The sequence below is a fragment of the Pinus tabuliformis genome, chromosome J, assembly GCF_031772625.1.
Source record: "Pinus tabuliformis cultivar Carrire ecotype Pingquan chromosome J, CPIR1, whole genome shotgun sequence".
Lineage (NCBI taxonomy): Eukaryota > Viridiplantae > Streptophyta > Pinopsida > Pinales > Pinaceae > Pinus > Pinus tabuliformis.
In genome coordinates, this window is record NC_142295.1 from 544,614,503 (window position 1) to 544,637,064 (window position 22,562).

General features: G+C 41.2%; 1 protein-coding gene across 6 annotated transcripts in view; it reads right to left on the reverse strand.

The window, feature by feature from the left end:
• LOC149228165 (autophagy protein 5-like) overlaps positions 1-22,562 on the reverse strand; it is a 364,837-nt gene that overhangs the window by 80,657 nt on the left and 261,618 nt on the right. The window lies entirely within an intron of this gene.

Consider the following 22,562-nt stretch of genomic DNA (forward strand, 5'->3'; position numbering starts at 1 on the left):
TACCTCATCTATATTAGTGGGATTAAACATGAGGATGGTATGCCTCATGTAGCTGTGTAGACCACCAACGTACTTCAAAAGAGTCTCTGGTGAGTCTAGTGAGATACCCAACATCAATGCTCTCTTTCTGAACTCTTGAGTATGCCCTTGTACACTTTGCCCCTTCAACTGCCGAATAGTTTTGCCAACTCATCATGGCCTGCTGCATGTAGGCCAATGGATAGAACTGTTTTTTGATTGCAGAAACGAAGTCACTCCAGACAGAGATGGTCTTACCATGGCTTTTCATATCAGTTTGGGTTCTACCTTCCCACCAAACCAAGGCAGTGCTTCCTAGGCGTAGGCTTATCAGTTGAATCTTACTCTTGTCTGAGTTTATGTTCTGTGCCCTGCAATATACATCAATTTGTCTAATCCAATTGTCCAATTTTTCAGCATTTAGCTCTCTATCATATATGGGCAAATCAAATTTAACATCTAACTTAATCAAAGATGCTTTCTTATTATGTACAGGGCTATTAGGAGGTGTGAGAAAGTTTTCCTCTTTCCTCTTTCCTTTGGAGTTGTCATGGAAGTGAGACTCATCGTCTTCTTTCTCTTGCTTAGAACCTGATGCATCTTCCACCTTTTGCTTTCTAAAGTCTCTGTATATTTCTTCAACCATAAACTTTATAGCTAGGAAACTCTCTATGAATTGAGGGTCTGGCCCCATAGAACCTTCTTCTGACATGGTCTTTCGAGGATAGACTCTTCCAATTTCAAGATTAGTTTCCATCAACTCTCCTTCTCCTAATTTGAGCTTTGATCTTGTGAGCATTCACAGCTATACCAACACAAGCTTGTCTAACCTTACAACCTTGAGCTCTAATACCACTTGATCTGATATTCACTCTATGAGTGCCATCAGTGAAAGATTTATTAAACTAAAGGTATTACAGACTCATGTGATGGTGTGTGTTATTGAAACAACGGATCGATCAAATTGCCGATACACAGACAAATAAAATGGAAAGACAGCACAGAAATACAATAAGCAACACAAAGACATAAGCAATTTTAATAAGGAGTTCACCCTATTCTCCAAGGCTACGTCTCCGGTCCAGCTTCAGTGGTGGCCTTGTTTTATTGTGTCTTTGAGCAGAGAAATTACAATACAGGGACTCAATATGAGTTCTCCTAAAACAGATTTTGCTTGGCAGGGTGGTTTTTGGATTCCCCAAGCCACTTGGAGTACACAGACTCTTCTTCTTCCTACCAGCTCTATGACCCTTGGTCTACAGTGGAAAGAGCCAAATGTGATGCTCAATCCGGACAGATTCCTCTATGGGAAGGCTTGAATCTTCAAGCTCTCTGGTGCTCGACGCTGCCTGTGGTCAGCTCAGCCCTCTGTCTCTTCTGCTTGGCTTTACTGTTCTCTGTGTTCAGTCCTCCTCTCAGGGTTCACTATTCACTGTCTCTCTTGGTCGCTTGGACTCTTCTCAATTCTGACTCCAAATCAACTCTAACTGATTTGACTGTCTCTGTTCATGGCTTTAGCCATTCGATCCCTATGCCTGTTCGGTTCCTCTTCCACCTGTGCCAATTCACCTTCTGCAGCTGCGCTTGGAGTTCCCTACGTTCAGCGTCATCATGAATGCTCAGGGAGCGGCCACTTGTCCTCCTCTAAATGGCGCCATCATGCTTTGTCGGTTTGTTTCTTCAGTTACGCTGTGGAGGCGTTCTTCCTCCACCGTGGTGGTCAAACGGATTCCAAATCTCTTTAGAACGCAGCTTAATTCCCTGTCGATTCCGCTTCTTTCCATCGAGTGCAATCTCAGCCGTCCGATCTAAGCCCTCCAGATCTGACGCCATACATACGTTTCGCGCGGTTGACTTGCTCGACCAATAGCGCGTGATCAACAACGGTTTTCTCTCACCTCTGCCTGCCACGCATCGATCGGTGTATGAAATCGCTCTGCTCCTGTCCGAAACCTCTTACCGTTTAAGACCACCTCGATCAATACCACCGGTTTTCCAGTGCGCGGGTCCCGCCTTAGTACGTTAGCGTTTTTTGCTTTTTCCGCCCGCGGTTTGCTAGCTCTCGATGTGACTGAGTGCTCGGGCTTCCCCCTTCAGGCCCTGTTCGCCTAGCGATGCGCAATTAGCACTAATCGCGCATCAAAACCTCTTTCTCTTCCCATTATGGGGCTCCCAGGGGCTACTTTGGCCTCCTATGCGGACTCCATGGGCCTCAGTCAGCGCACTTTGACCGAGGTCCTCATCGTTCCACATCGGCTGCCATGGCCACTGGTTCAGGGTGTTTTTGATACTGTTTCAAATTTCCTTAGAGATTTGTTCGACCTGATACAGTCATGGTTCTTGACAGTCTTTCTATGGATCCAATTCGGATCAATTTCCTGTTGAGAGTGGCCAAATTATGCTTTTTATTTTCCTTCTCGCTGCATCAACCGCCAGGACATCGTTCCAGGTCCAACCCAAGGTGTGGACAAGGCGAGGGGGAGCCTAACACTGTGTGGACCCAATGGACACATGTGGACCCGGAGGGGGAAAGAGATTAATGGGGCTAAAATGAGTGGAAGGGGAGAAATGTCGATAGTATCGAGAAGCAGGACCACGCAACCAAAATTGGGATTTCTCGTGTAGTGCCATCCCTAAAGCTAATGGCCAGTAAAGCAGATCCCACAGGACTAGGATACAAGGATAACTATGAAATCGGGCAATGGATACAAGAATACAAGCCTAACCCACTCTTTCTGCTGAATCTCCCCACCAATTGATGCCCAAAAGTATTCATGACAAGGAAAACTATTCAACTATACCAACAAAAAGCCATACCTTCATGGTCAGAAGTTCCACCTTCAAACATACATTCATAACAAATGGATGAGGGACCACATGGCTGGCTCAGGTAGCGAAGAAAAGGGCACATCAGGCTATATGGGTGCTGCAAGGGGCTATTGGCTACCAACTGAGGACCATCTAGGAGAAAAAAATTCTCCCATATACACTACCCACAGGTGGTGGGTGGTACTAGGAGAAGGACTCAGTCTAGGGTTTGGGTCTTTTTATCTCATTTGAAACAGATTCTAAGAAGAGGATCTTTTGGGTTTTCCCCTTGGAGGGGTTTTTCCCTAGCTGAGAACCTAATACATGTGTCCTCTATTGTTGTTGTTATTGTTCTTGATATTGTTTGATGAAAAGATCTAACCTAAGAACACAAAGAAGACAAATAAGATTCACAAGCAAATATCAAGGTTAAGGAAAATAAGATTAATAGTTGCCACTATCAATTTTCCAACATGGTTTCAGAGCTAAAGTGAACAAGGAAGGAAGCTGGAAGGACACTAGGAGTTACTTGACAAAAGGTAAGGGAAAAGGAAACTCTCAAAAAAAGACTGAAGAAGAAGATTTTGAGAAGGCTTGAAGACTCATTGAAAACTTGAAGGAGGTTTTCTACAAGGAAATCAAATCTACATCAAGCTCAAATCTAAGGAAAACTTGAAAGGAATACTTCCAGAAGATTGATCTCTCTCTGGAAAAAGATCTATTTGGAAGGCATCTTTGAAGAAGGCATCAAGGATCTTGGAAGTTCTTGTTGGAAGAATTCCAGGAGATATCTTTCAAAGACATTGTTGAAGACTCTTCAAGTATCTTGAAGGAATCAAAGAAGGTTGAAGACATCATCAAGGAGAATCTTGATCTCATGTAAGTAACATATTATTACATCATCCCTGAATGCTCAAGTCATATGGGTTCTTTCTGCAAGGAGAGAAACAAGCTCATTGAGGCATCAAACTATCTAGCATGGAAGAAAAGAATTGACTCGATACTCACAAAATAAGAAGTAATAGAATATGTTACTGGGGAAATTACTGACCCTGAGAAAGATAATACACAAGAACTAGCAAAGTACAAGAAAGGGGAAGTAAGAGCTCAAAGGACCATATTTGAATCAATTAAGGATTCTCTTGTTCCATTCATTGAAAATTTGAAGACTTTCAAGGCCATGTATGACAAGCTAGTGAATTTGTATTCGGTAAGTACAACAGGACAAAAGATGTCGTTGTGGAACAAGTTGTACAGAATGAAGAAATCAAAGGATGAGGATGTGGCATCCTTTCTCATGAGAGTCTCTCAACTAAGAGACCATCTGCAAGGACTTGGGGAACCAATCACTGATTCTAAAGTAACCATTTGTGTACTTAATGCATTGCCACCAGAATGGAGCAACTTTGCAACAAGCATATACCCCAAGAAGGATTCAACTCCATTTGATGAGTTGTGGGCGCAGTACATATTGGAAGAATCAAGGATCAAGGTCAAGGATGATATTGTGAAAATTCCTTAAACCTGGGAATACACACTGCAACAACTGATGATATTTCTCCTACTTGTTAGATTTACATGAAAAAGATATTTGCAGTTCCCTACGGCAAACATCGAAATACATACACTACAGCCTACACCAATTAAATAATATGTCGAAATAAGAAACTGAACAATAGAGAAAGATACAACACAAATGACAGTTGTTTTTGGACAAACGTCCCCGGAAAAACCCAATGCGGGAAATCCGATGCAGCAGATCTAAGGGTTTTTATTATTAAGCTGAAGTTATTTCTGAATACAATCTTTGGATGCCTTGCTAGCAATCCATAAAAGAGAATATCACTCGGAAAAAGAAATTGGTGAGATTACCTCACTCTACACTACAAGTCCCGACTGATCCGACCGCTAAACCAACGAGTTCCCTGGCTACTTTTGCACTACCCTTGCGTCAACTTGCGTCAACCTCTAAGGAACTGCGTCACCTCTATTGGGAATTGATTTGCCTTCTGGAACTGATTCCATCCCTCCCGGCTCATAACATCAGTCTCCCAGCAAATCTCAAACTTCTGCGTGAAGGCTCTGCGCTACTCTGCATGGGCCCTTCCTGGCTTTGCTTCACCCTCTCTGGCCTCTGCGCTGCCTCCTTTATGTGTCTCTCTGCCACTGCGTTGCTGCTGCTACTGCATTGTGCCTCCCTGCACTACACTGCTCAGACTTGGCATTCTAGCCACTGCATCTGTCACTCCAACACTCCTTTGCACCATCTAACACTTAGTCCATCCTGATACTATTGATCTGGGCTCCCGTAGCTAGGAATTGATCTAAGAGGTGGGTTCCTCAAGGATCCTGCTCATTTGTAGCTCTTTCGAACTATAGCTCTAAATCAACCCACCTCCCTCCTGGAGGTATCTTGGCTATCATGGCAACCTCCTCCTCGATCTTCACGGCTGCAGCCTTCGAATCGTGCTTCTCATCTTTGTCCTTCTTCCTGAGAGGACATCGTGTTGCGTAGTCACCCATTTCATCACACCTGATGGAATTGATCTTCGAGACATCCTTCTTCCACCTCCGCTGCTCTTGTTGCCCCTTGGATGCAAGGGTTGCATTTTCTTCCTCCTCCTTGGGCTTCGACCCACTGCTGCTACTCTCGTCAAATTTACACTTGACCAAGTCTCTCCTCAGCTCCTCTTGCTTAAGAGCTACCCACATCTCATCCCAATTTGGCAAAGTCGCCCTGCCCAGGATACTTTGGACAAAGACTTGCCACTCATTTGAGACTGAATTGAGGGCCAGTCTTACCAACTCAGACCCTTGAAATGTATACCCCACAGCTGCTAACTCATCCCAGGTCTCCTGAAGCTTCGTGAGGAACGGATCTATGCGCTCCCCCTTCTGCATTTGTGCAGATCTCAGTTTCTGCTCAAAGTACATCTTCCGCTACTCGAAAGATCCTTGATATAGTGTTGCCAAGGCATCCCACATTTCCTTAGCAGATCCTCTACTAGCGATGTGACAAACTACATGAACCTTTACTCCATCCAGGATCATCCTCTTGGCCTTCGCCATTTCTGCTCAATACTTCTTCAGCGGATCTTGATCTAGATTCTGCATGCACAACCACCAAGCTATCAACATAGGTCTTAAGGGAATGTTCGTCTAGAAGGAATGACATTCTTGCCTTCCAGATAACATAGTTGGATGCTCCATCCAACCTGTCCTGATCTTTCAGCCCACTAGTTTCCATCCCTGCCACAAAAATGTCGAACTGCTCCTCTCTGCTCTCACTGTTGTTGCTCAGAAAATAAGAAAAAGACTTCTTGGCGGGAAGTCTACTGAGGAAAAATTCCCTCACTGTGCTTCTCTTCTCTCTTCTGATGTCTTTCTGCCCAACAAAACAGCCTGCAGAAAAAACGACGTCCCACTAACTCTTCCTCAAGTTGAGGCTCAGAGTTCCTCCCTCAGCTACAACAAAATTTCAATCTGGAAGCCCTTCCTCTTTGTCGACTCACTCAAAGAGAGACTTTCCTCGAAAATTCAGCCCTCCTGGCTTGGACTGCGCAATCCCTCTGGGGATTCGAACTACTGCCCCTTGCAGCTATTTCGATCTCCTTTTCTGCTCAGCACTGGGTTCTCTAGCACTATTCTTCTTGCTTCACCTACACTGCTCTGATACCATGTGAAAATTCCTTAAACCCAAGAATCCCTATTGCAACAACTGATGATATTTCTCCTACTTGTTAAATTTACATGAACAAGTTATTTGCAATTTCCTAGGGCAAACATTGAAATACACACACTGCAGCCTACACCAATTAAATAATATGTTGAAACAAGAAAATGAATAATAGAGAAAAATACAACAAAAATGACAATTGTTTTTGGACAAACGTCCCTGAAAAAACCCAATGCGTTAAAACCAGTGTAGCAGATTTGAGGTTTTTTATTATTAAGCTGAAGTTATTTCTGAATACAATCTCTGGATGCCTTGCTAGAAATCCAGTACAGAGAATATCACTTGACAGAAGAAATTGGTAAGATTACCTCACTCTACATTGCAAGTCCCGGTTGATCCGGTAGTTGAACCAGCGAGTTCCCCGGCTACATCTGCACTACCCCTGCATGGGCCTGCGTCAGCCTCTAAGGCACTACGTCACCTCTGTTGGGAATCGATTTTCCTTTTGGAGTTGATTCCAGCCCTCCCGGCTCAGAACATCAGCGTCCCAACAAATCTTGGACTTTTGCGTGAAGGATGTTGAAATTTCTAAGTCTATCCATTAGAAATTTAATCTGTATTCCTCTGGTTTATTTCTTCTACTTGCTAATTACAAACAAGTTATTTAAAACATATAAATAACGAAATAAACACAATACAGTCTCAACCATCTATAGATCAACAACTGAAAGAAAACAAACACACAACTGACACCGTTATTTTTGGACAACTCATCCCCGGAAAAACCCAATGCGAGAAAACCGGTGTAGCAATTCTGAGGATTTATTATTATGCAGTATATCCTTAAGTACAACAGGGTGCCAAACTAGCTCACCCGACAAAGAAAAACAACCGGCAGTAATGCCTCTCTATTCGGAAGTAGGTATTCAGAAAACCTACCCCACGAAACCCTCTCCAGCAACACTGAAGCACTGCTTCAGCCCTCTTGACCTCTGCGTCAGCCTCAGAACCTTCTGCCTCAGCCCTCTGAGGCACTGCACAACCTCTAGGACCCTCTACGTCACTCCTGCTGCCCTCTGCGTGGATGACGCAGGCCCTTTGGCCTCTGTGCTGTCTCTGCTGGGCTCTGCGTGGCCTGCTCTGGCTTTTGCATCTCCCTCTCTGCCTCTTTTTCCAGTACTCAATTCCCCTCGCTGTTGATCACTGATTCGACTTTACTTAGCAAACCCCGCTCTAGTAAATCGAATGACTGATCACTCTGGTGTGTCTTCCAACTGATCCTCAAGCCTCCTCTTATACTTTTCCTATTGGTCCTTCAACAGCGGAGATTACATCTCTAATCAATAGCTAAGATTAGATTTGGCTTGATCCATGACTTTTGGAACCTTCTAACCCAGTTTTATATTAAAATTTAATACGCATTAATATTTTATTTTTCCTAAGCTTAGACTTAGGAACTCCATTAAAAATATTAATTATTTTAATATCTCCCAAACCGGTTAGAATCTTCCCAACCCATTTCTGGGTCTTGGAGATCTCATGTGCTTTACCCTCTCCACCAATTTTCATGGCTAGAGCACATCTGATGCTACCCCAAATCAACAGGACCTCCTAGCAAGGATTGTGCACTAGTAATACTCCGCATTGAGCATCACTCTGATTATACGGCACCGGTACCTGTGTTGACGTTAAGCCTCCCCGCCCAACATCCTCTGCACTGCTGCATCTTGTACCGCTGCCCATGGCCCTACCACTGCCATTGTTGCTTCCATACGGCAACTCCCTCTGCATCCGTGCTGCTGTTGGTCCTTTCTCCCAACACTGCATCTACACTACAACCCCCTCTCATCATGCTGCATCGTGCTACTGCCAACTGCTACTGCACTGCAACTCAGTTACTGAGAAGTAACTGATCCACCCAACTTCTGACATCCCTGTCAAGCTAGAAACACTCCCGATGTTGAAGCTCTCTCTACCGCTATCAAGTTCTCCCTCTACTGAACTCTGCGTTGCTGCAACAACTCCCTGCATCTCACACCGCCACAAACCTCTTTGTGCCATCCTGCATTGTTGCAACACTCTCCACGCCTCTCGCACTGTTGCAGCCTACTAGCCTCGCGCTTCCTAGCGACTCCTACACTGTAGCACTCTCTGTCGCTTCATCAGCATCTGTCTCTACCGACATCCACCAGTCCTACAACTCCCTCTTCGGGGCTCCCGTAGCAAGGTATAATCCAAGAGGTTGGGTACCTCAAGGATCCTGCCCCTCATCGTCTATAATCTTCCTGACTACAGCTCGATGTCTCCCCACCTCTTCTCTAGAGGTACAAGAGCACTCATGGCACAATTGTCATCCTCCTCTACCTCCTTTTCTGCCTTCGCTGGCGCTGCCTTAGAGTCAGATGCCTATCCCTTGTTCTTCTTGCTCGGACACTGGCTTGCATAATGACCCAGTTCGCCACAGTTGAAGCACTTGACCTTAGAAAGGTCCTTTTTCTTCCTCTTCTCCTGCTTCCCTACAGATGCCAAAGTTGCATCCTCTTCCTCTTCCTTCTTGATCTGGACTCCTTTGCTACTACTCCCCGTCTTGCTCAGCCATCTGATCTCTTCTTGGCGAAGAGTCGCCCACAATTCTTCCCAACCTAGAAAATCCACCCTGCCCAGTATGCTCTGGACAAATGTCTCCCACTCCTCAGAAACTGCATTTAGTGCAATCCTCACCAACATCTCCTCATCCGGCGTGGCCCCTATGGAAGTCAGTTAGTCCCGGATCTCCTTCAACCGACGAAGGAAGTGATCTATCTCCTCCCCCTTTTGCCTCTGGTATGACCGCAGTTGATTCTCAACTAACATATTCCTCTGCACGGAAGTATGCTGGTACAACTTCTTCAAGGCGTCCCACATTTCCTTTGTTGTCTCCTTCTTGGCAATATGTTGGACCACATGATCCTTGACCCCATCAAGCATGATGCATTTCACCTTGGCCATTGCCTCCTCATACTTCTCATTATCAGCCAAATCAACTGGGATAGCCACATTTCTCAAGGCGAAGGCCTTGATGCGATGTCTATCTAGAATGGACAGGATCTTGGCCTTCCAAACCACAAAGTTAGACGCCCCGTACAACCTGTCCTGATCCCTCAGTCCATTCATGGCCATCCCTCTTCTCTTCTTGTTGCTCCTCCGAGTCTCTCTACTTCCCTCCGGAAGTTCTCTCTTCGACTCCTGCTTAGTCTCTCTACTTCTGCTTGGAAGTTCTCTACTAGACTCCCTATGAGTCACGATTTCCCTTCTGGAAATCCTCCTGCCAATCGTCAAGTCACACCTCTTCGATCTTCTATGCACTTGCAACACTGATTCGGATTCCTTGGCTAGAAATCCGCCTAGGCAACAACTCCCTCTACCTTGGTTTTTCCCTGTTAGGTATTGTTCTGCCCACAGCACCCCACCAGCTTCACTCCTGCAAACTGCCCACAGCTTCCTATGCCCCAGCAACTGAAGGATTGAGCCTCTAGGCTTTGCGCAATTCCGACACTGGAAAATATGCTCTCTCAGCCAATTGTGTCAACCCTCTTGGTCACTGCATGGCTCTGCATGAGCCTTTTTCTGCTCTCCTCAACCTCTGCGTTGGCCTGTCTCTGGCCCAAATTGATGATGCAGTGCCTCTGCGTCAACCCTTCTTCTGTCACTTTCTGCAAGGATCAACTTCTATCACTCGGGACAGCTGATTTTGCTGCAAATGCTCTGCTCTAGCTAATGCCTTCAGCTCTCGTGTGATCTGCAACCTCACTCTGATACCATGTTGAAATTTCTAAGTCTATCCGTTAAAAATTTAATCTATATTCTTTTGGTTTATTTCTTCTACTTGTTAATTACGAAGTTATTTAAAACATATAAATAACGAAATAAACACAATACAGTCTCAACCATCTACAAATCAACTGAAAGAAAACAAACCCACAAGTGACACTGTTATTTTTGGACAACTCGACCCCGAAAAAAACCAATGCGCGAAAACCAATGCAGCAATTTTGAGGGTTTATTATTATGTAGTATATCCTTGAGTACAACTGGGTGCCAAACTGGCTCACCCGACAGAGAAAAAAAATCAGCAGTAATACCTCTCTTTTCGGAAGCAGGTATTCAGAAAACTTGCCCCACGAAACCCTCTCCAGCAACACTGAAGCACTGCGTCAGCGCTCTTGGCCTCTTCGTCAGCCTCAGAACCTTCTACCTCAGCCCTATGAGGCACTGCACAGCCTCTGCGACCCTCTGGGTCACTCCTGCTGCCCTTTGCGTGGATGGCGTAGGCCCTCTATCCTCTGCGTTGTCTCTGTTGGGCTCTGCATGGCCTACTCTGGCTTCTGCGTCTCCCTCTCTGCCTCTGCGTTGGTCTCTCGACACTATCCCTGCCTCTCTATCCAGTACTCACTGCCCCTCGCTACTGATCACTGATTCGACTTTACTTAGCAAACCCCACTCTAGTAAATCGAATGACTGATCACTCTAGTGTGTCTTCCAACTGACCCTCAAGCCTCCTCTTATACTTTTCCTGTTGGTCCTTCAATGGCCGAGATTACATCTCTAATCAACGACTAAGATTAGATTTGACTTGATCTTAGACTTAGGAACCCCATTAAAAATATTAATTATTTTAATATCTCCCAAACTGGTTAGAATCTACCCAACCTATTTCTGGGTCCTGGAGATCTCATGTGCTTTAGCCTCTCCACCAATTTTCATGGCTAGAGCACATCCGATGCTACCCCAAATCAAAAAAGGCTCTGCGCTGTTCTACGTGGGCCCTACGTGAACCCTTCCTAGCTCTGCGTAACCCTCTCTGGCCTCTATGCTGCCTCCTCTGTGTGTCTCTCTGCCTCTCTGTTGAGTATTCTTTGCTCTGGAGAATATCCTCCAGCGAAAAACTCCCTCAGCCCCTCTCTGCGTGATCACTACAAATCACTGCGCTGCCTCTAGCTTCAACGATTCGATCTGACTGATCAACTCTTTGTGTTTCTTCCAAATGACCCTCAAGCTTCCTTAAATAATCTCCTCGTTGACATTCAATGGCCCAGATTAGAAGCTAATCAATGGCTAAGATCATTTATGCTTGATCCTCATCTTCTTCTAGAAGTTATACCCACAGTTAGATTAATACTCATTAATTATTTTAATTTCCTAAGTTTAGACTTAGGGACCCATTAAAAATAATTAATTATTTTAATAAAATTGTCTCCAAGTGAAATTTCCGAAAACGGTTTCTGGGTTTTTGGAATACATGTGCATGGACCTCCCTACAAAATTTGAGACTTAGGGCACATCCGATGCTACCAGAAATCAACAGATATTGGATTTGATGAGCAATCTCAAGTCTTTCTAGACCGAGTCAAGAAGCTGAAGAAGGGAAATTTTGGTAAGTCCAAAAAGAAAGACATGTCCAAAGTGCAATGTTTTGGATGCCATGAATTTGGACACTTCGAGAGGGATTGTCCGAACAACAAGAACAACAAGAGAAAGGAAAGAAGTGAAGCTCATGTAGTTGAAGCGGTGGGAGAACCTAAGAAGAAGGAAAAGAAAGAAGTGAAGGATCTTTACTATTAAAGAAGGTTCACTGACTATCAGGTTCTCTATAAAGACTAATTTTTCTTTTAGGACAGTATGTTTTGCATGGCATCATAGAAAGAAGCATATGATAGTAGCATGTCTAGAATTTACATGGTTAATTTGCTTTGTAGAGATCATCTAGATAGATGGATAGATAGACCATTTTTGCATAATGTTCATCCATGTATTGTCTAACATTATGTTAGAAGTTGTCATCCTGCTTAGTTGAATCATCATGATTCAAGAAAGACCATCATTTTGGAAGGTCTTTGGGAAAAGCATCATGACAAAGCTAGTAGACATTCCAAGTAATGTGGAATGCAATGGATCAGGATGCAAGCTCTTTGTGAGATATATAAATAGCTAGATGATTGGATGAAAGCATAGGAATGCATGTTGGATATAAAACTTTGGATAAGATTCATATGTGTAGAATCTTGTGAAAAGAAAGTTGGTCATAAAATATGCTTAGGTATATGGATATATGATACTTGAAAAGAATAAGTTTTGACTTACTTAAGGATGTGTAAAGAATTTAAGACTTTCTCTAGAATATATATAAATGATTAACATCTAGTAGATTCTCCAGAAGAAAAGTTGTAACTTGGTAATCAAGTTCCATCCTTGGGCATGAAGGAAGTTTCAAGTGGAGATGGTTGATGAGGATGTTGATGGAATAAGAAGGTCATCATGATGAGGTAAGTTTGATTTTCATTATTGTTGGTTATCTGGTTAACATATTATTTGATACCTGGAAGATGTTGCAGGGATGATGGCAGTTGAGGCAAGTTCAATTGTATGGATGAAGGATATTGAAGGAAGCTCGATATTTTGTACCTAGCAATTGTGAAGTCAAGATATGGACATCCTGGGATTAAAAGGTAGCAACGTGAAAAGATAATCTGGAGGTCAAAGGAAGATCGCTTTCAAGAAGAAGCTATGATCAGCTCAAAGTTTGGGAAAGATCAATGTAATGCCTTCATATCGAAGAAGAAAGTGATGAGCAAGAAGATTGGCCTGGAAACTATCACAACATTGAAAAGAGAAGGTGGCTCCATGATACCTTGAAAGAAAGAAAGCTTGATGATGCAAAGGAAAGAGGGAGTCGGGCAACTATGAAGAACTGGTAGCTAATACTCTTATGAAGACAAGTTGTAAGGCTTGTGATGGTGACTTCCCAAATAGAAAGGAAGTCTAGATCTCCTCTGATTTTGAGGAGTAAAGGAGTCTCCTTGTATAGGAGCAAGGTTCTATTCTCAAGATTAAAGGAGAATAGGGATGTCCTCTCTGATTGAGAGGGAGTGATGTTGGACATCACATGTGCATTCTCCTCTTCAGGTGATGAAGAGAGAATGGTGGAGGATTAGATAAGCATCTGTGGTTTCCTTGAGGATATAGCATCCAAGAAACGAAAGCGACTGACAATCTTTGAGGATGTCATAGGTATCCAAGAGAAGAGTGGTCAAAGAGGACCATATTCTTTGAGGACTCAGGATTGGAGATCCAAGATAAGAATAGTACTAAAAGGACATACCAGGTAGACATCTAGATGAGGTATGTACCTTGTAGAGGTAGTGCGATATCACAAGTAAAGCCTCCCATCATAATGTTCTTGATTAAAGTAGAGACATCTGGATGAGGTATGTACCTTGTAGAGGTAGTGCGATATCACAAGTAAAGCCTCCCATCATAATGCTCTTGATTAAAGTAGAGACATCCAGATGAGGTATGTACCTTGTAGAGGTAGTGCGATATCACAAGTAAAGCCTCCTAGCATAATGCTCTTGATTAAAGTAGACCTTGTCCAGTTAGGCCTCAGCAACAATGCTAGTCATGATGGTGATGCCTACAATATGGCTTATCAATTCGACTCTTCCTAAGAACTATTCAATTTGAGATATGATGTTGTTATGAATACCTCCTAGTTAAGACGAAGGATGTACAAATCTGACACAATAGGAGAAGGAAGGAGGCATTAGAGCGTATCCCCCCTTAGTGACAACTTTCTGAACTCCAACCATAAATCGAAGTTTAGTAAACTTCGCCTCTGTGAGAACCTTTGTAAAGATGTATGCAACTTGATCATCTGTTGAACAATATTGCACTTCAAAAACATGGTCGTGAATGAGCTTTCTGATGAAGTGCATGTGCAGTTCAATGTGTTTTTTGCGCTGATGTTGGACTGGATCTTTGCATAGTTGAATGGAACTTTGATTATCATACCAAAGTATAGTCGGATGTTGCTGTTGAAAGCCAAACTCTGATAGGATTTGACGAAGCCACAGGGCTTCCTTACTAGCTTCTACGGCACCACGATACTCTGCTTCTGTTGAAGAAAGAGAAATGGCACTTTGTTTCTTGCAAGCCCATGTAATAGGTCTTGAACCAAGAGTGAACACATAACCTGTTGTAGACTTCCGATCATCAGGGTCACCAACCCAATCAAAATCAGTGAAACCAACCAATAGAGGAGATGCTTCTGCACTGTAATGAATCCCAAACTGAACTATACCTCGAACATAACGAAGTATTCTTTTAGCTTCTTTCCAATGACTTTCATGTGGGTTTTGCATAAACCGAGCAATAAGGCTAATAGCAAAGGAAAGGTCAGGTCGAGTATGGGTCAGATACAAAAGTTTTCCTACAAGTTGATGGTATAAGGTAGCATCAACTTCAGGGGAAGTACAAGTGACTGAAAGTTTGGCTCCAGACTAAAAGGGAGAAGGGGCTGGCTTACAGTCTTCCATGTGAAAATGGTGTAGAAGGAAATACCTTCCTTGGACTGGGAAAGGGAAATACCTTCCTTGGATTGCAAGACTTGAAGACCAAGAAAATAATGCAAGTGTCCTAAGTCTGTCATTTCAAACTTCTTTTAAATGCTGGACTTCACATGGGTTATAAGGTTGGGATCACTACCAGTAAGGATAAGATCATCAACATAAAGAACAAGAATGATAAGAGACTTGCCCACTTTCTTGGTGTAGACAGTATTGTCAAAATGACACCTAGAAAAGCCAATTTCTAAAAGAAAGCTATCCATTTTGGCATACCAAGCCCTAGGAGCTTGCTTGAGACCATAAAGGGATTTCTTAAGCCGACATACAAGGCTGGAGTTTGTTTGTATAAATCCAGTAGGTTGTTCCATATAGATTTCTTCATGTAAGTCCCCATGCAAGAAGGCAGATTTAACATCCATCTGATGGACTTCCCATTTGAAAGAGGCAGCAAGGGAAAGAACAAGGCGGATAGAGTTCATTTTGGCAACAGGGGAGAAGGTTTCAGTATAGTCAATGCCTTCAACTTGTGAAAAACCCTTAGCAACAAGACGAGCTTTATGTTTATCAACTTTTCCATCTGGTCCATACTTGGTTCTGTAAACCCATTTGCATCTAACAAGTTTTCGTCCCTTTCGTAGAGGAAAAAGATCCCATGTATCATTTGTCAATAATGAACGATATTCTTCATTCATAGTTGCGTCCCAATCTGGATGGCCTGAAGCTTCTGCAAAGGTGTCAGGATCATAATTCGCTGAAGCTTGAGCCAGTAAAGAAGAGACTCTATCGAACTGAGAATGTGTATGTCGTTGATCTGTAGGATCACCGGCAAGAGCGCTTGCTGCATCCCGAGTAGCACGGACCCATTTTGGAAGCCGAGGCGCTAAAGGAGGATCCTGAGAAGGTGGGGGGGGGGATTTTCATCCTCGCTTTCATCATCTGAAGAAGAAATATTTTCAAAAGTAGAAGAGATAGAGAGAGGTGGCACATCCGCCGAACTAGGCTCGTAGGCCGATATATTTTCAGCAAACTTTACATCTCTTCTAATGATAACATTTTTGGACATAAGTGGAATAAGTCTATATCCTTTGACATCTTCAGAATATCCAACAAAAATACATTTTTCACTCTTAAGTTCTAACGCTTTATGTTTCTCATCTGGAATATGGGCCCATGCTTCACTTCCAAAAACACGAAAGTGACTTACATCTGGCTTAATTGAGCTCCATGCTTCTTTTGGAGTGATATTCTTTAAAACCTTAGGAGTGTGATTTATTATGTAATTTGCACAGTTAATTGCTTCTGCCCAAAAATTAAGACTAAGTCCTTTAGATTGAAGCATACAATTAGCCATTTCCTTTAAGGTGCGATTCTTCCTTTCAGCTACACCATTCTGTTGTGGAGTATATGGAAAAGTATGTTGCATTTGAATTCCATTCTCAGTGCAAAAGTTAATGAATTTGTTGTTAACATATTCTCCGCCATTATCAGATCTTAGCTTAAGAATTTGATGTCCATATTGTTTTTCAACAAAGGCCTTAAATGCCAAGAACATGTTAAATATTTCACTCTTGAGTTTTAAGAAGTATACCCAAGTTCGTTTGGAGAAATCATCAATGAAAGTTAAGAAATACTTGTAGCCAGAGAATGAAACAACTAGAAGTGGACCACATAAATCACTATGCACAAGCTGTAAAATGGTTGAAGCGTGCCAAGAGGCACGTTTTTCAGAACTATCTCGATGATGTTTTCCGAGTACACATCCGGAACAAACACCATCTCTGCAAGATACCATTGGAAGACCTGTCACCATATTTTCTTTACATAGATTCTAAAGGGAGCGATAGTTTAAGTGACCAAATCACTCATGCCAAAGTTTGCTCACTTCATCATTATGAGCAACAAATACCGAGGGAAGATTTGATTTCCCAAAGTTGTTAAACTTATACAACCTTGTAGAATCATCAGCAATGTCAGTAGCTAAAATCTGTCTAGGATCTCTTAGGTCCTTAATTACAACATTGTGAGGTGAAAATTCAACGATTTTACCTTCACCTGAATGAGTTATCTAATATACAGATAGAAGGTTGCAAGATAAGGTTGGAACACATAATACATCATTAAATTGACCATTGTCTATATGAACAGTTCCAGTCCCTACAACACTAAGAGATCTATCATCACCAACATATATATTTTTGGTGTTACAATCATTTAAAGAAGAAAACATGGCTTTGTTTTTGGCCATGTGATAAGAAGCTCCAGAATCAATAAGCCACTCATGAGAATTAGAAAAAGAAGATACACTTAGTGCATATCCAGACTGAGATGTTTGACAACCACATGCAGAAAGTGTTATTCCTGAAGATGAAGTTAAAGTTGAAGAGTGCTCCAAATGGATGTTACGCTTCTTCATTGCCGCTTCCAAGGCTTCCATCTTCTTAAAGCATTTGGATTCTAAGTGGCCATCTCAATTACAAAAGTGGCAATGTCTATCAGTGTTCTTCCCTTTGTTTTTATTTGCCTTGATTTTTCATTTTGAGACTGAAATTGCTTAGGACCCTTGTTTGGTTTAGGACCATTCTTTTTAGGATATAGCTTCTTAGGATTCTTTGAATTTGGTTGTTGTTGGGCGGCGAAGGGTTTCTTAGAAGAGTTTCCAAGATTAAGAAGACCAAGGTGTAAGAGTTTTTCTTGTTCTCTTATTAAAGAATCACAAAAAGCATCAAAGGAAGGGGACTTGTAGTCTCGTCCTTGAGAAATGAAGGCTTCTCTTATAGAATGAAAGGTGGAAACAAACACAAAGTAGGCTAGTCCCAACTTAGTAGGAATGGAATAGATAAGGTTACCATCTTCTTTCTTAACCTTAACACCTTCCAAGAGAAGTCTAAGGGTTTTGAACTTGGACAAAAAATCTTCAATGGAAGAAAAATTATTGTGGTCCAATATAAGCAACTCATTTTCGAGTTGATGGGCTCTAAGTTTATTTTTAATTCCAAAAACTTTAGTGATCTGTTTCATTGCTTCATTAGGAGTATCAAGTTCTGCGATATGGGATCTAAGGTCTGGAGAAATAGACATCCATATCAACCCACGTGCTTGATCTTGCCTATTTTCCCATTTGGCTGCCTTATGTTCATCTTTTGGTTTGGTTTCTTAGCCTAAGGCTATTCTGTAAAGACCTTTACTTCTAAGTAAATCCACAATGTAGGACCACCATTCGAAGTAGTTGGTGTTGTCAAGAATAACTGGTATGGACTTTCCATTTTAACAGAAACTGAAGCTATAGATGCTGAAACGAAGTGTTCCAATGGAAAGATCTCGAAAAATTACGCTGATTCAAAAAAAACAGTTCTGAAAACGAATTCCGGATGAAAAAGTTATGGCTTTTTGAAGAAAAGTTGTTGAAGATGCTGACGAAGTGCGGGAATGTGCGGAAATGAATGATAATGTTATATTTAAAAAAAAATCCGCCCCCTTTCCAAACTTAATCTAATTAGCTCAACAAAAAGAAAGACTTGAACTCAAGAACTGTATTCTCGTAAAGTAGCTTTGGACCAAGTGAGCTAGTTTAAAAGGTTAGTAATTTTTGGAAAAGAGGAAGGGGGTGTTTTTTTTTTAAGTCACCAAAGCTTTGGGTGCATGCTTACTTGAGAAAGCTCTTTTTTCCCTGCAAAACAAAAACCACAAAACCCAAAATGGACATACAAAAAAAACAAACCTTATGTTTGAAGTTAGCTTTACCCGGAAACTAACAATTTTCCTTAATGTTTTTGATTTTCTGAGATCACACTAAGGCACGGCGGAAAAGAGCATACGCATGAGAAAAATCCTTCCTTTTTGTTTCTGATTTGCCCAGATCGCACAGAGTTGCGGGCAAAGAGCATACGCAAAAATGAAAAGTATAGATCTTGTAATAAAAAATAGAGAGCTAAATAAACTGAAATAAACAGAGAGAAAATAACTAAAAACTACAAATAAACATTGTATACCTCCAGATCATAAAAATGACGTAGCTAGGGCTACTGAAAACCTTTTCGCGTTAAACGAAAAGGGTTTTTCACTGGAACAGAATCTCCTAACACAATAGAGCAGTCCTCTCAGCCCGAAAGCAGTCAGTAACAATAGATCTAGGAAATGACAGTCGGATGCAGTTCTACCGGCGTCAAATTTGGATCACCAACAGATGCGGCCCTGAAATAGCTCTGATACCATGTAGGAATTTACAAGGTAAGTTCCTCAGACAGAACACCAAAAGACACCGCTCACAAACAGATCACAGATCAATACACCAGTATTCTTGACGTGGTTAAAACCCTCAGAGAGAGAAACAGTCCACGGCCTGAGCCAACGCGACCACTTCAGGGAATTTATTAATAAAAGAATGAAAATTTACATAAGCTTCTCTCATGAACGGTTACCCTACAAATGACCCTCCATGCTCTTTAAATAGAGATCATGGACCAATCGGGTGTTAAGCCACGGATCAAGTGTCGGTAATACCAAGGAGAGAATGAACCGTCGGATCACTACATATTGTGACCGTCGGATTGTAAGTTAACAAAGTACATAGTAAAGAAACACACTTTACCTAACTCTACACTAGACCAAGTTATACTTAACTATTTCCTATGTGTCGAAATATAACAGTGTTGAGAAATATAACTAGTTTCAGTCTTCATAATTGTTGTACTCATTTCAATTGTATCTTATGTGACAAACAAAAAAAGAAAAGAAAAACTTATTATTATTAAAGCATGGGTTTTATGCTCATTATTGAAGGTCTTCTAGGTAAAAGCATGTTCTTCATGCTTCTAGGGTTTGTTAAGTCTTAGGATTTATTGTCATGAGTCAAAAAAATCAACATCATGTTTATAAGACCCTTCCGAAAAAAATGTAATTGTAAAAGGAATTAGTTTTGAATCTAGAAAGTCCTAGAACCTCCAAAAATACAAGTTAGCATTGAAATTTTGATGTTCTATGTTGTTATAATCACTTAAATCCAAAGCTTCTTTATGCTACAAAATAAGTTAAGTAATTGTAGATAGAACATAAACCATATGCAAAATGGAAGGTAGCCAAGAACTCAATGAGACACAAAGAAGTTAGGTCAATGACCAGGGAAAAGCCCACAAGAGGAAAACCCAACCAGGTTCTTATTCTATTAGAAATCAATTTTTCAGCAAAGATACAAAGTACAATGAGAGAATGAAGAAGTTCACCCAAATCCGAAAAAGATCTCTCATAGCAGTGGTTGATGCAACACTAAATTACACTGGCTCTCCAAGATCTTCTCTTGCTCTTCAAGGCTCTCTTTCTCTCTCTCTCTATCTTCCTCTAGACTCTCCAACTCTCTCTTTCTCAAGCTCGAATTCTCCTTTCACAAGCACAAGTGTGTCAAGTGAGGATGAGAGGCACAAATATATAGTTAGAGCAAGGAGGTCGAATTCATGAGAGAGTGACTCCTATGCCTTGAGGGGGGGTTACATAGGAGTGTAACTTATGCATTTAGAAGAAAAATGTAACTTATGCATTAAAGAGGTGTAAGAGGAATTTTTTTATGATGAGTCATTAAAGTGTGTAAGAGGTGTAAGAGCATTAAAGAGAGAAGAATGAATCCATTAAGAGAGAAAGAGAGTAACATATGCATTAATTGAGGGGAGTTACATATGACACGATTGGAAGACTTGAATTTATTATTAATAATAATATAATAATATCTTAAAGATGATAACAGTAATAATAATAATAATGATGATGATTAAGTTAAAAATTAAACAATTGAGATTGATTAAGGACAAGTTAAGTGAATTTCCATCATGTATATATGATTACGAATTGATGGAAAGAGATTTACTATTTTTGGAAAGTCATGGTTGCAAGGATAGACATGACTTTCTATTTTTAGAAAGTCACTTTAGAAAGGTCAGAAATGAAATTCTATTCAAGGAAATTCATCTCATAGCTGTAAATTTTCAACACTCCCTCTCAACTAGGGAGGAATTTCTTTCTGATACAAAAAATATCTGCTATCTCTACTTTGGAACAATGATGTTACAATCTAATGAAGAAGAATCATCATGGGAGAGATAAATCCATCACCCTATACACACTTGGGGGGATCTACTGGTCAACACATGATAAGGATCTCGCACACCTAAGGCTCATCACTACTTGGGGGGATCCACTTGTCAACACATGACAAGGATCTCGCTCATCTAAGGCTTGTTGTCGCGCAGATTGACACGACAACGCTCAGACCGGGGGCTGTCACTCTGATCCCCGATCCCTCCGTTTAAGCCTGTCTCCCGTGGCTAAGGGGGGTAGACCCTATGAAATGACGAAGGCCAACTGTCGACCAGTTGGTTGGGAGACACGGGACACGATATGATAAGCACTAAATGGAATTTAGAAATTTAAAAGACCAGTGCCTTATGGAGTAAATATTTAATCGCTTAATTGTCAGATGCTGCAACAATAACCATGTAGAGCAAGCATTTATCATGAAAGCTAGAACGACGCAAGATATCAATTGAAACAACAACGCTCTTAAAATGGGCAAAGCTCAATAACGATATCCAGTAATTAAGGAAATTTTGATAAAAGCCACGCAAAATCATGAATCATTAACCAGATATCATATTCGTATCCAGATTTGAAAATTTTCAACCTCAGCATAAAAGATGAAGCATAGGTATTTCCTGAGCCAAGACTGAAACTGGCAAAAATATTTCCCAAAAAAAATTTTAATTTTTTTTTTTTTAATTTTTAATTTTTATTTATTTATTTTTTTTTTTATGATTTTAATTATTTTTTTTTTTAAACTTTAAACAAATCCCCAAAAGAAAATTAAAATTAATTAATCTAAAACCTAAATCTAAAATCTAACTATATAAAAATAAAACTAAGGCTAAATAATATCTTTTTCATTTTTTTTTATTTTTCATATTATAAAAATGAAAATTTAAAAAAAAAACTTAAAATCTAATATAAAGTAAAATTACCAAAATTTTAGTTCTAAAATAATCAAAACTCACAATAATTAAAATCTAATTATAATACAACAAAATCCTAAATCTAAAGTTCTAAATGAAGGAAACATAAAAAAATTTAATCTAAATGAAGCGTGAAACCTAACTACGCATAAAAAAACCAAAGGTCTAACGAAAATACCGCCCTAAAGATTTCGATTTAATGCTTACCCTCTGCGTTAAAATGGAAAAGAAATTTACGCATACCGTTTCGAGAATACTGCGTGCTCTTGAATGAAGACTAACCCATAAATTACTTCACCTGCGTGATGGCCTACGATGATGGGTTCAAGACGTGAAACCTCTTGCGACCTTACCAGATTACCGTCAGCGTGAATGAAGATTGATTGGCCTTATAGCTTCGATAACCTGAGCGATCGATTGCTTGATTGGTTGATTAACTAACGTGATATTCGTCTTTTCCTAGAGTCAATCCGCTTATTGCCATATTCCTTTTTGAATATCCGTCAAGTTGTTCCAGATCGAGAACACCAGTAAGTCGAGAGCAATAATGACTAGCGATGATACGAAGAATATGGGAGCTTGGCGGCGGGACTCTGTTCGACGGCGGAGGGGAATGTTGCAGACAGATCTGGACGGCGGTGAGAGCAGCGATAATACGCAGGTGATGGCAGCGAACAGGGGTGCGGT